The 14,763-nt window shown below is 43.3% G+C and overlaps 1 protein-coding gene across 27 annotated transcripts in view; it reads left to right on the forward strand.

Moving 5' to 3' along the window:
• FGGY (FGGY carbohydrate kinase domain containing) overlaps positions 1-14,763 on the forward strand; it is a 413,890-nt gene that overhangs the window by 221,916 nt on the left and 177,211 nt on the right. The window contains exon 1 of one of the 27 annotated variants that reach the window (XM_077892000.1): positions 8,480-8,870. The exons of 24 other annotated variants lie outside the window; for them this stretch is intronic. The gene's annotated coding sequence lies outside the window, so the exon portion shown is untranslated. Of the gene's footprint in view, positions 1-8,479; positions 8,871-11,135; positions 11,169-11,207; positions 11,322-14,763 lie in introns of those variants that run through there. 2 more of the 27 variants (XM_077891998.1, XM_077891999.1) reach the window with 2 other exon arrangements.

Genomic DNA, 14,763 nt, shown 5'->3' on the forward strand with positions numbered 1-14,763 from the left:
GCATAGGCTCTTACATTTTGTGTTAGTAGGATGGTTTGGGTTATTGATCTGTATTGCTGCCAGCCCCTGGGCTGACTTTAGCTTCTGGATTTAAGTTTATCAACCTGTGACACCCCCACTGTGAAGCCTTGAGGGGGGACTCCCTGCAGGATCAGTAATAGAAGAAAAAGCCTTACATGCCTTCTAGAATCAGGCCTCTCACAGCTGAAAGTTGTAAAGAAAAACCCACACAACTCCTTTCTGTGAAATATATTAAATATGCCCGAATAATGTGGCTCTTGATCATGCACTGTCTGCATTACTGTGCTGTGACATGATTGCCCAGCCTAATGCATGTGGCCAAACCATTCTTCCCCCTGCATCTCTCTGTCATTACAGGTAATGCACAGACAATCACACTCAAACACTTAAAAAGATGGGTGCATTACTGTCTGCCCTACTTAGACTGTGAGCTTCTTGTGGGCAGCAAAATCTGGTCCTATTCTTCTTTGTAGCTTCAGACCCCAGTATTTAACTCAGCAAGTGAATGATTATATACAGTAGTTAATGGGTTTGTTTATAAACAACATGCTAAGCACTGTACTAGTTACTGTGGTGAAGACAGTGATTTAATAAGATGGAGCTAACATGTGGACCAGGTCGTACAGAGATTTGAAAAAGGGAGAAGTCTCAGTTGAAACAGTAGTAAGGCCTGGGAAAGACAGAGATACTCTGGCATTCATTGATGACTTCAGCGTGACAGTTACGTGTGCTGGATGTCTCCACATGTCATCTTGACATCAACTCCCGCAGCTGGCTCCAGGTCCCACAACTAGCAATAATAACCCCCTGAGCATCAGCTACCGTGCTCCTTCAGGGACATGGGAGGTGTCAACCTTAAAAATAAAACAACCAGTTATCTTACTAGGAGGATGAGTTTATTCAGGAAGAGCAGAGGAATTGCAATTTGGGACAAGTTAACATGGTGAACCATTGACAAGTCTGGAGAACAAAGGGGAGGAGCTTGTGTTTGTAGCAGGAGGGAGACAAGTTGGGAGGGTTGTTTTGAACAAAAGTTCACTGAAGAAGAATAAGAGTTCGAAGTGTGGCAGTTTCTCATTGACTATTAAGTGGTGATTAGTGTGTCATTGCTAGAGCAGGGAGGGATCTTCCTACTTTTTCTTATAATCAGGAGATGGAATTCCCATGCGAAAATAAATGTCTTCTCTTCCAGAATAATTCTTTTTCTTCCTTCTTTCTGCTGGTGATGCCAGAATGAGAGCTCCTCCTGCAGGGCTGCCCAACTCCATTTTTAATGGCATTTCCTTTACTTTCAGATGAGTAGCTTTGAACTGAACTTAAGACAATAGGTATTTTTTCCACTGGATGTGATGAAATGTTGCATATTCTGAATAGAGCATAACGCAAGTAAGGGCACACAGGGTTGGGAAATGATAAGCTTCTCAATTTGGCCCAAATCTCTGAGGTCCAACAGGGATTCCTAGAATGTGGGGCTATAAACATCAATTAGTGGGCACAGGTTGGCAGTCCTGGAGCACCATGTTGAAACGTCTGTGCTCCTCCCTCTTTCCCCAGGCACTGGCAAGCCATTGAAGGAGCATTTACCTAAGTCACTGCCAGCAGGGTTTTGTGTAGTTCTATACACACTAGTTGGGGGAGAGGAAAGAGTGGTGGAGAAGGGGTAGCCTGCAACAAGAGGGTGGCAGTGGGCCTGGAAAGGAGGACAGGGAATTTGAAGAGAAGACGGAATTTGGCAGTCTTTTTTTTTTTTTTTTCTAAATCCATTGATTAGGCAAGAGTTATTTAAAATGTTAAATTCTCTTTATGTATCTTCTAGCTATTACTAAATTAAGTGCATCAAAGTGACTTCTTTATCTGAAATAAATTTTCTCTTATTTGGAATAAGATAATAAATAACTTGTTAAATAATTTCAAGTCAGTAATTTATCCAGTTTCAAAGTTAGACATTCATTAAAATCTCTTATCTTTGGGACACCTGGGTGGCTCAGTGGTTGATCCTCTGAGCTTTGGCTCACGGTGTGATTCCGGGGTCCTGGGTTGAGTACCACATTCGGCTCTTCACAGGGAGCCTGTTCCTCCCTCTGCCTGTGTCTCTGCCTCTCCCTCTGTGTCTCTCATGAATAAATAAATAAAATTTTTTTTAAAAAATCTCTTCTCTTTGGTGGAGATATCCAGTGAACTCATCCATCCATTTAGAGCTATGAATCCTGAAGTTAAGTAGGCAAAACAGAAGACCTCCAAAAGCTGAAAAAACACTTGTCTCAAAATCCACAGACTATAGGAAAGTCCAAGGACCATTCTCAGGTGCCACCCAGCACTGTTGACTTAGAATTTTGGTAAAATATGGCAGATTTCCAGTAAGAAATAAAAGCTGGCTGTGAAAAAAAATACTTGCTTCGACCTTCAACCAACAGGTCACACATCCTGGTGAAGAGCCAGGCACTGTGCTAAAAACTAGGGATATGCATATGAACAAACCTAAGTCCTGCCCTCAGGGAGCTCACATTCTAATTGTAGAAACAGACAAGTAAACTGTCATAACACGATGTGGGATAGAAGCATGCATGGGCTATTACAGGAGTCTAAACTCATTTAACCTGAATTAATCAGGAAGATTTCCACTTCAGAAATGGTATTGATTTGGCACCTGAAAGATGAATAAAAGAGACAAAAAAGTAATATATCAAATGGGTAAAGTAGGTTTGAGCAGGCAGGGATGTAGGGGAGGGGAGAGTGAGGCAGAAGGAGACAGCATGAACGAAAATCCAAAAGCATGAGAATACTGAGTATAGTTGTTGTCCACCATGTGCATGTTCAGACGTATAGGAACTATGTGTGGGGACCAAGTTTTTAAGGGCCTTGCAAACCCTTTTAAAGAGTTTGGATTTTTATTCTTAAGGTAATAGTTTTTAAGTAGAGACTTTGGAGACCACGAAGTTAATGGCTCAGGATAAGACAGCACTGAGGTAAGAGATATTGAAGGCTGGGACCAAGGCAGAACCAGTGGGAAGAGAAAAGAGGTAAAGATTAAAAAATTAAAAAGAGACTGATGAACAGTGGAGAAAACGACGGTGGCTGTGTTAGATATCAATATGGGAAAAATTGAATTTTGGCCCTTATCCTATACATGAAAATGAATTCCAAATGGATTATGGACCTAATATCACATGTAAAATATGAAGTTTCTTAAAGGCAATATTTAGAAGAAGATCTTCATGACTTGACAATAGGTAAATATTCCTTTAATAGGACATCAGTATAAGTACAACCATAAAGAAAAGGGTTGATAAGTTGGACTATGTTAAAACTAGAAAATTATTTTCATCAAAAGATGCCATGAAAGAGTCTAAATGGGAGCCACAACATGAAAGGTGCTATTTGCAATACATACAACAGAGGACCTGTATCCAGAGTATATAAAGAATGTCTACACATTAGTTTAAAAACAAACCAACCAACCAACAAACCATTTCCTGCCATGCTGACAGGAGAATGGTAAAAATTATTTGGATAGTTTTGCAGAAAAGAGGATATGCAAAAGAATAATAAAATATGAAACATTTCTTGACCTCTTTAGTTGCTAAGAAAGTCAAAATTAAAACAATGATATGATACCACTACACACCCACCAAGTTGGCTAAAATTAACCAAATGTTGTTGGGGATGTGGAGCACCCGAGGGGCTGAAGCACTGCCATGGGAGTGGGAGTTGCTACACCATCCTGGAAAGAAGTTGGCCATATCTCCATGCGGTCTGAGTCCATAGCCCCACTTAAGCATCTACCCACCAGTGGTGTGCACCCCCACCCCACCCCTCAAAAAAAAAAAAAAAAAAAAAAACATGCACAAGAATACACAGAATACTTTCATTTGTAATAGCTGAAGACTAGAAACAACCCCCAAATGTCTATCAGTAGTAGAATGAATAAATAGTTGATATAGTCATTGAATCGAATCTCGCTCGGTGATAAAAATGCACAGAGATTGCTGCCAACAGCAACATGGTTGAATCTTGGAAATATGAATGACAGAAGCTGGCACGGAGAAAACATACTGAAGAGTTTAAAAATTAAAAATCAGGCAAATCCTATGGTCTTGACATCCAGATAGTGGTTTTCTTGGTGGATGCAGTGTCTGGAAAAGTGCATGAAGGGATGTGTTTCATCTGGGTAGATGTGTTTACTTTGTAAGAATCCACTAAAGTCTGTACTTAAAATTTGTGGCCTTTTAATGCATGCTATACTTTGTTGATAAAGTTTGTTAAAAACTTCAAAGGGAATAAAAGTTATTAAGTGTAAGCATCATGCAGCCCTGTGCAAGGTGCTGGGAATGCAGGCAGGAGAATGACCTGGTCTGGCCATCAGGAGTGGAGTAGGGGGAGATGGGTAGTTTAATATTTAATAGGCAATCAGAAGTAATGTGATAGGCGTGAACTCAGGATATATTATCATACAAAGGAGCACCTTACAACTCAACACACTTGCGGGCCTGCCGTTACTTAAAAATGTTAGTGGGAACTAACATCCCACCTCCTCCTTGCTATACTGATAAGTCATCAAGAAAGGGAGAAATAATGTTCAAAATCCACTTTTTCAATGGACAGTGCATGTTGGGCGTAAAGGTGGTAATATATTTTTCTTCTATGGTGTCTAAACAGTAAGATTCCCAGACCAGTGTGTTAAGTAAAATTCCAACCTGCTTTGCTGAAATTAGATCATCACTTACTGTGCTCTCCATGGAATGTGAATACAGGGACCTTCTCTTGTATGTATGACCAAGGACTCTAAGCCCCTCTGTCTCTACCTTGGACCATACTGTGCTATGGACTGAGTGTCTGTATTCCCCTCAGATTCATATGTTGATATTCTAACCACAAATATAATGGTATTAGGAGATGGGGCCTTTGAGAGATAACTAGAGCCTGAGGGTGGAGCCCTCATGAATGGAGTTGGTGCCCTTCGAAGAAGAGACTTGAGAGTTTGGGGTTTCTCTGCTGCCAGGACACAGCCATCTGTAAATGGAGAAGAAGGCTGACCAGAACCTGACCATGCTGGCACCCTGATCTCAGCCAGACTTCTGGCCACCAGATCGTGAGAACTGTGTATTGTTTAAGCCACCAGCTGACGCTGTTCCATGTTAGAGGCCTGAATGAATAAGACAGGACCCACAGCCCCATAGAAAGATGACAGAGTGTAGAAGCAGGGAACACCTGCTGGCCTGCCAGACTTTGGGCTGCAGGTAGACAGGCAGATGGCAGGATGTGGAGGGGACGTGGGTGATGAGAAGAACTGGCTGACTTTGGGGGACATTGCCCAGGAACAGCACAGCAGGTTGCGTTGGGCCTTTGTGAGGTTGGGAGGTTGAAAGGCCCTGGCAGGTGGTGGCTGCTTCTCTTCCTCCCACACGTTGCCGCCTCTGGACCACCCTGAAGGGGACTGCCGAGTCACTGCTCCAGCAGGCTCAGGAGGAGACCGCACTGACTTGGCCACAGTCTGGGCTTGCCTGCAGGGGCTTTTGGGTGTAGACTGGGAGTTGCTTCTTAAATCATTGAAAAATTCTGCCCTTGGAAATACAGAGTTTCGGAAGAAAGCCGAGAGTGAGAAACGCAGACATGGAGCATATATTCAATAGAAATGTGTACCTGTGTGTACCAAAACCAGGTGGGTCATTCCAACAGCCTAATGGTTGGGAAAAAGCATGATTTCCGGAGCCAGACCGAGTTTATATGCCACGCCACGACCTGCTACTCCCTGTGTGATCGTGGGTCAGTTGCTTTACCTGGTTGGTCTCAGTTATCATCTCCAAGATGTGCATCAGAAGAGCGGTTGTGGGGACTAAATAAATTAATTTATGCAAAGCACTTGGAACAGTGCCTGGCACACGCAGATACTACACACATAACAGCTGTGATGATGTGATGTAAGGAAGCGCTGAGGCTTTTGAGATAGGCCGTGGCAGGACCTGGAATGCAGGAGCACTCAAGTCAGGGGGCTCATCAGGGCAAAGAGGGAGGAATGCCGCAGTGAGGGATGCTTCCCCCCACACCCCCACACCCACACCCACACCCGGGAGGACTTAGTTCCTCCTGCCAGAGGCTTTTTTGTGCTTCTATTGCAGACATTGTCCGTCTGCTGTGTTCCTTGGCTCCCATGAGTTTGTTAGCTCTTTGAGGACAGTGTGTTTTTGCAAGTATTATTTCCCCACAATGTCGAGTATAGCACTTGACGTAGAGTCGCACTAGATGAACTTTGCTCAAACCGAATCCTACCGAGTGCAGGAGGGAGAGAATATTACTCAGGGCCTAACATGTGCCAGCACTGTTCTTTCAAACCAAGGTTGTATTTTTACACTTGCACTTCCCCTTTTCAGATGAGATATTGGAGAATCAAGGAGCTTAGCTCATTTGCCTGAGATCATACTGTGAGTTTCTCAGGTGCCTGGAAGCATCTTTCTAGCTCTCACCCATAACCCTATAGAACCTGCTTCTTGGGAGCACAGTCCTTGGCCAGGGCATCAGGGGCAGGTGCATAGGTGGAGCAGGAGGGCTGACTGTTGATCTCTGCTGAAGCAGAGATGTTGTTTCAACTGCAGTTTTTGAAAAATGCCAGTGTATTCCTCGTGGGATTTCCTGTAATTCGTTTTCGCTCTCATCTTCCACACTATTTATTTATCTAAGCTTTTGTTCTCTTTGAAACTATTTCAGCCACATGTCATTCATTGTGTTAAAACCCTGGGCCCTTCATCCTGCTCAGATTTTGTTGGGCTTTTTTTTTTTTTTTTCCTCTCCCCAGCTGCTCTGCATATCACTTTTAATTCTCTGCTGCTCTGGCCCAACTTCTATCCGGTGCTGGGGGTCGCCTTACACTCCCACCCTCACTCTCCCGGGAATGGGGCTGGGGGTGTTGAATCAGGATCAGCTTCAGGATCTATTTTTCTTTTTTTGTCTCCTTGTTGTCTGAAGCTTGGGGCAAGGGTAGATTAATCAGTCTAGGTGTGGTGGAGCCCTGTGACCCTCCCTGGGGGAAATCCTAGCCCCATAGAAACTTGGCCTGGTTTTGGCTCTCAGAGTGAATTCCAGGCTTTGAAGAATCTGTCAATGTTCAACTAACCCCACAAAACCTCTGGAAGTTTTTGATGCAACCGAAACTCATAGCAAGGGAGGAGGTGCTGAGCTTGGCATCAGAGGTTGGGGAGAGCTAGCCTGCCAAATGAGATCTTTTTCTCTGAGATTTCAGGTCTCGACCCATAGTTTGAGTGTCCTGTAAGCTGTCCGAGCAAGTCCTGTGTCCTTCCTAGTGTTTTCCTGAAGCATCTCACTAGTCTGTTCTGTGTCTTTGAGAGTATGAACAGGGCTGCTGGTTCCTCTCTCCATCTTAAAGGAGCCACCAGAGAATTTTACAAATGAGACATTTGTCATGGGCCAAAAGAAGGTTACTATAAGAAATGTACTACTGCTTTCCCCAGGAAGAAATGGGACACTAACATCTGTTTGGCAGGTCCCGTATCCCAGGCACAAGGCTACCTGCCTTATACTAGGGTGACCAACCATCCCAGGTTGCTCAGGACTGTGGGGAGGTGTCCTGGGACGCTGGACATACAGTGCTAAAGCCAGGAATAGTGACTCCAAAAAGCAAATGCCATTATTCCCACCTTAAGAGCTGAGGAAACTGTGTCTCAAAGTTAGCTTGTCAAAGGCTGCTGAGCACACTTGTAAAGTGGGAATCAAATGTAGATTTGTCTGATTCAGTCCCAGAGCTTTACACCAAGCAAGTTCTTCAGAGTACAAGACTCCTCTCCTCAGACTGTGTGGCCCAGCGAACTTGCAGCCTCTGTTTCTCCTTCTGTGGTGTTTTTGTTTTTTCTCAAGGTCTGCTGGAAATACCTTTCCCTCCCTATCTCTTCCCCATGCTGCCTGATGTAACTCCTGCCTCACCTCCTTCAGGGGGCCCTCCCTGATTGTCCAAGCTAGGTTAGGGGCCAGGGCTCCATACTTCTGTTAGACTTACTCAGGCCTGAGACATGAATTATTCCATACTGTCTTATAAGCATCGCCTATATATGTCTCCACCCCTACTAGCCTGGGACCTTGTAGAATAAAAGGAGACAACCTCCATCTATAGATTTCTAACTCCTAATGCACTGCCTGGCTTATAATTAGATTCGGTTTGTAGGTGCCGAATTAATTTATAAGATATCAGAAGGAAGCTGTGTGATTCAGAGCCATGGTTTCAGATCTATTTAAGGATTTATTTCATAAGGTATGTTTGTTGTACTTGGGCCAGTCCTCTTTCTTTTGATTTCTTTATTTTAGAAAGTAATTTTCGTGTGTTAACTTGGCCGTTTGCATTGGATTTCAGCCTGACCCTTTACCATGTCTAATGCCTGCAAGTGAAAAATTGTCCTCTATGAGGTCATAGATGAGAATGGCCAACTAGTCTGGAGGCTGTTTTGAGGTTAGGAAGAAAGGAATTTTTGAAACCAAGTTTTTGCTTTGTCTTTCCTGTGGACTTTGCTAGCATTCTCTAAGGCTCAGATTTCCAAGCTATTACATATTAGTCTACCTTCGAGATTTGATCGTTCTGGCTAGAAGGGAGGAATGGAGGAGTGAGACCCAGTTCTCTGAAGGTTGATTCTTTGTTCTCTGGCCCTGCCAGGGCTCTTGTATTGGTTTCTGATTGGTGCGAGTCACAGAAGAATATAGCATTTAGAAAGAAGTGATAAATGCCACCGCCAAGTTGAATTGCAGCATGAATAGTACTACTTATTACTGTGGCTTTTAGAGATAAAAACAGCCTTTGGTTTATTCTCAACACTGTTTAAAACGTTAGCCTGGATTGCTGCTGCTATCAGGTACCTCATCTTCCTTATTCCCTAGGGCCCCCTCATTCTGTCACCGATTGTGTACTCAAGGACAGAAAAAAAAACAAATGTTCCAGTCAATTCAAGTAAACCCAAATAACTCAGGCAAAGCACGCACCATGCTGAACATGAATGCCTTCATTCTCCTGCCAAGCCGTGCTATTAATGCCGCAGACTGAGAGTTGTCGGTAGTCACAACAATGGCCAAAATACATTGAGTAAACTATGTTCCAGGCACTGTTCTTCTCACTTCATTTGCATGATAGTCTTATGAGTTATACAGTATCAACATTCCAATTTATGAGGGAACTGAGGCACACGAAGGTGAAGTGATTTGACCAGCTTGCCCAACTTGAGATCAGGTCGTCCAATTCTACAGCCCTTGTTCTTAACCCTTACATCCGAACAAGGTCAGATATCTGGGGAAAATCTGTCCACATCTCATTTAGAAGAAGACCTTCACTGTTCCCTTTCTGGCTCTGTGGAGGGTGCCCTGTGGGGACAGGGGATGGTAGCCATGTGAAAGTGTGTAAAATTTCTCTGTAGACTTATGAAGTATGGGAGTTTTTGTTGTTGTTTTAAAGACAAGTCTACTTTAGGATTTAGACTGGGTGAATTCTAAACCTCATTTCTTTCAAAGCCAAAGTGATGTTTCATCAAACATGAGGCTCACAGAAATCTTTTCAGCTGTTTCACTCCCCTTCTTGTGTTTGGCTCTGAACCCTTTGGGCTTGCCGTAGTGGCATTATAACAATAAATCCTGAAAGGGATTTGTGTTCAACTATGCCGAGTGTAAATCCTTAGCATTCTTGCACATAGTTGAAAAGAAAGGAACTCATTTCTGTAGGTTCCTTAGGATTTAGAGTTCAGTAGATCTGCTTGTGATCCCTAGTTTTACAAAGTGTCAGGCACAAAGCCATCTTGCAGTAAGCACAAGGATCTTTAGGACCTTTCTTCTTTACCAGTGATTTTGACTCTTCTAAACAAGGTGCATTGTGAGGCTCCAGTAAGAATTTTACTATTACCTATGAGCTGTCACTCAAACCTCTTTAGTATTTTTCACCATTAGTCATCTTAAGACACAGAGCATTTTTCCATGAGTACATCTGCCACTTTTATCTAGAAAAATGCCTTGGGCTTTACTAGTACCTGCCTTATGCCACATCCATTCATTCATGTATTAAACAACAATAGCAATGGAAATTAGTGAGCCACTGCCCTGGCCTCAGTCTGCTCATAGTCTAGTATAAGCAGACAGCTGTGCACACAAAGAAATCACAGATACACTGATAGGATCTGGACAGTATCTGGGAGTGGGCTGTCAGGAGGGAGGTTATGTTGGTTCCCCCTGGCCAGATTACCTACAAGGATGGAAATATGTGGTCAGGGAAAGCTCCTGATGAAAGAGTTGAGTCTTCAAGATGTAGTCTGTGTTCCCCAGGTGATTGCTGGGAGATGGAGTGTATTGTAGAATGAATATCCTAAGCAGAAGGAGCAGCATGAGCAAATGATCAGTGGTATGGATGAGCAAGACACATTCAAGACTAAGGAAAAAGACTGTACACCTGTGCCAAACACTTCCACAGGTCCTAGATTTAATGGCTCTCATTACTGAGTCCTAGTATGGTCATATGCATTTGAATTCCCACAGAATCTTGTAAGGTAAGTGATATTATTCCAGATTCTTCAGATAACAGAAATTGAGATTCTTAGAGATCAAGGCATTTGCCCAAGGGCATGTAAGTGAGAGCCAAGCCTCTCAGTCTGAGGACAATAACTACGATAATAAAAACAGTAAGTTGTTCGTATAGTACTGGACATGCTCTGACCTGCACTGTCCAGTACAGTATCCACTGGCCACATGTGGCTATTTAAGCAAAGTTGAATGAGATAGAAGTGTCAGTCCCTCAGTTGCGCGATCCACATTTCAGGTTCTCCGGTGTCCAAGTGTGGACAGCACTTTACGTATATTAACGCATCTAACCGTTATGACAGTTCTAGAGGAGGATACCATTATTCAAATAGTACAGATGTAGAAACTGAAACATAAAGATAAGATATGTGATTAAGGTCCCACGACGAACAAGTCAATGTCTTTAAGCACAGCACTATGATGCCAACACCATATATTCTATTCTAAGTAACATGAATGAGTATTAGTCAAAAGAATAGAGAGTTCAGTGTTTTCTTGTGTATATACTGGTGGTTGGACCTCTGCAGAGTAACTATCTTCAATACGGTTCTTAACCCTTCCAGGAGCTGACTGTTGTTGGTGTAGACCTTGCAAAGGTGAGCTGGTGGTCTCCAGGAAGCCTCCTCCTCAGGGGACCCTATCAGCCTCGTAGTAGAACATCTAAGCTTAGTAGAACAACTAATTGGATGGAATTATCAATCAGTTCATTCCTCCACATGGCCGATTACATAAAGATAATATAGTTTTAGGTAATGTTCAAAACCCTCATTCTTTCTCTCTCTTCAGAAAAGGTATCTGAGGCTGTTATCTCAAGAGACTTTTTTTCAAGTCCCAACACATCTGTAGCAGACTTTTTTATTTTCAAACACGGTGGGGGGAAACTGCAGACCAGGAGGCTGAAAATCCTAGTTGGAACCTATCTCTGCCTCTAAGTAGCTAAATGAACTTGACTGAGTTACTTCACGTCTCTGAAATTCAGTTTCTTTGACTCTGACCTGGAAAGAAAATCACACATATCACAGGATTTTCTAAGAGCTAAATGAAGGGTACAGTGTTTGAGGATGCTTTGCAAGCTATAAAGTACTTTATATAGCTATAAAGTAGGAGATAATTATAACACAAATGCTAGAACTCGAGATGATTTTCTTCCATATAATCCTTTAAAGTTTTCAAAGCAGTGTGGCTTCATAAATTACAGGATAACTTACTCTTAATCATAACATGTGCAAAGTTTCTTTTTTCTTTTACATAAATATAGTCGATATTCAAAAAAGTAGAAGGAAGAACGGATGGTTGATGATGGGGAGAGGACGGGAGGCAGCACATAAGGAGAGTTGTATGTGAAGTTTTCATTTTTTTCTAATTTTGTTTTAAAACCTATTCCTTGATAAGCACTGTGTTTTGTGTATGTGGATGGGGTAGGAATCATTAAATAAGAAGCTTTGTCTTGCTTCATTGACTCTGTAAGCTTGTTTTTCTGATGAATGTGTTGGGTTTTTTTTTTTTTTTTCATTCAACAAAAATTTATTGAGCAACTACCGTCAGCTGAGCATTGTGCAAGTTTCAGGAAAAAATATGATCAAATGTCTCACTTTTTTTGTTTTTTGTACCTATTTCTTCAGCTGCTAATTTTTCCCTTTAAACTTTCTGCAGAATGCTGAGTAAACTGACATTTTATTGTCATATGGAGGGCCCCTGCCGTGTTGAGGGCTGGGCTTGTCCAAATCTCATCTCGTGAATTTTTTCCTGATGAACACGTGCAGCCTGTGATTCCTCCACGGATTGTGCAATGTATTTATTCAGAAAGGAGAAAGCTCCTCCTGCCCTCTGCTCCTTTCCCTGCCTTGGGCCTCTTTGCTCAGGGAAGGCCCCTCTAAGCTCTCTGCGGCCCAAGGAACAACGAGATGCATCAGCTTCATCAGCTCTCGGATTTGTGCGGCCTCACAGCAGGCATCAGCCGTGCACTGCTGGGGCGTGGGGTGGGCATGAAGCAGGGTTAGAAGGCCGCTCCTGCGACAGCTTGGACATGACCTGCCTCTCACCCCTGTTAAACAAACCTGAGCTGAGGTGATCGACGTCTTAGAACTCGAGGGTGTAGGATTGAGGGGGGCATGTTTCTGTCTTCCTGTTTCCAGGAAAGGAGACACCTTACTTGGTTTTTTGAAGAAGCACCATGTGTATTCTGTGCGGAACATAGCTGAGAAAGGATCTCCAGTCATGGTCCATGTCTCCACATCCGTGGTGGTTGTGAAGAAACAGTTCAGACTTTGCTGTGTTTTGCCAGAGTTGGGGCTAAAACTCAGATTTTCTAAGTCTGAACCCACGGCTCTTACCAATGTTCTGTGGTGTGTCGACACTTACAGATGTATTTCCTTTATCTGAGACAATATGACATCAAAAGTTGAAGGAGTGTAGAAAGAACATGGGCTTTGGAATCAAACCGGACAGGGTCAAATCCTGACATTCCTTCTTCTGCCTGCATCCTGTTCCTTGGGCATGTGAGCTGAATACTCTGATACTTTCCTTCTGCATCTGTTGAAGAGGAGAAAGAATAGGGATGCCGGGGGAATTAAATGAGATACTATTTAAAGAGCTTAGCGCAGTACTCAGCCTGCCCTAGATGTCTGTTATGTTTGCTAGAAAGGAAGAAAGAATACAGCTATCTCTTGAGAGAGAATTCAGGTGATGGTGATGCAGATGGTTGTGCTAGTGGTGAGGGTCACTGTGGTGATGGTGATGGACACATAGCTACCATGGATCAAACTTTCATTTTTCAAATCTCCTCAGTATCCGAGCCACCATATAAGCCTGCTGTTGTCTTCATTTTATGGCTGGTCTTGCTATCTCCAGATTCCACTCTTCTCCCTTTATAATGCCCTGGTTCTCAGATTCCAAGCCTAGATATATCAACGATGAATCTACTGGAGAAGAAACAAGGAAGTATTCACTACAGACTTCTTTTTCTTTTCCCCCGCTTTCCTATTTGAAACCCTGTACTTTATACATGTGGAGTCAATAAACATGGGTCATCATCGGAAATCCTCTGGACTTATTAGTAACACTGCGGACAAGCAGTGGCTATCCCTTCTTCTATCAGAGATCACAGGATTAGTATCTTCAAGACCCCAGTATTTTGAGATCTGCAGATTAGTAAATAAATATCAGCCACCTGGTTATTGGGTTTTTACTTTGGAGAACAACCTAAGAACCAAGAGTTTGGAATCAGGCTGCCTGGATGTGAATCCCAGCCCTGCTTCTTGTGAGCTGCGTGAACTTGGTTAAGTTACCCCTCATTTGTAAGCTTCAGTTTCCTCTTGTCCAAAATGAGGATGATAACAGTACCAGCCACATTCAGTGCTTATAAGAATAAAATGAGACAGGTACAGAGTGAGCACGTGCAAAACCAGCTCAATTAATACTGGCTCATTATCTAGAGTTTCTTCCTGTGCAAAAGCCTTTGTGCCCTGAATGGGGAGCTGTATCACTCAGGGTCTACCTAGAAAAATGTAAACTGCGCTAAGTATTTACAAAATGGAATTTGGGGCACCAGGGTAGCTCAGTCGGTTAAGTGTCTGTCTTGGGCTCAGATCATGATCCCAGGGTGCTGGGATCAAGCCCCACACTAGGCTCCCTGCTCGGTGGGGAGCCTGCTTTTCCCTCTCCTGCACCCCCTGCTTGTGCATTCTTTCTCTCTCTCTCTCAAATAAATAAAATCTTAAAAAAAAAAAAAAAAAACAGGAAATTTAGTACACAAAATTGGTGACCTAAATAGTGAAGCACCAAGATGGGCTATATCATGTGAAGTAAGCCAGAGACCAGGAAAATGGAAGCTGCCACTACCCCTGGGCTGGAGAGACAAAGGAAGGAGAAGGTTACCAGAGTCCAAGGGTGTCAGCTGATGTCACACCCATTGCAGCAAGGGCAGAGCTGAAATGCAGGAGAAGGAGACATACTCTGGCTCTCTACTTCCTGCGGCCTTCAGATCTCCCCGCCGACGTTGCCCAGTGCGGAGTCTGGGAGCTGCAGTCTGCAGGATCGCACAGTACTGAGCAGAGCGGGGGACTTGATGAAAGCCAGTAGGCCCGGGACTCTTAGAGGCTCAGTCTGGGACCTCACACTGCAGTGATAATCACCACAGAAAGTTTGAAAGAGTCTTACCTCCCCTGCTGCTGGCCCTCTGAACCAATGGCT

Source organism: Canis aureus, chromosome 3 (genome assembly GCF_053574225.1).
Source record: "Canis aureus isolate CA01 chromosome 3, VMU_Caureus_v.1.0, whole genome shotgun sequence".
Lineage (NCBI taxonomy): Eukaryota > Metazoa > Chordata > Mammalia > Carnivora > Canidae > Canis > Canis aureus.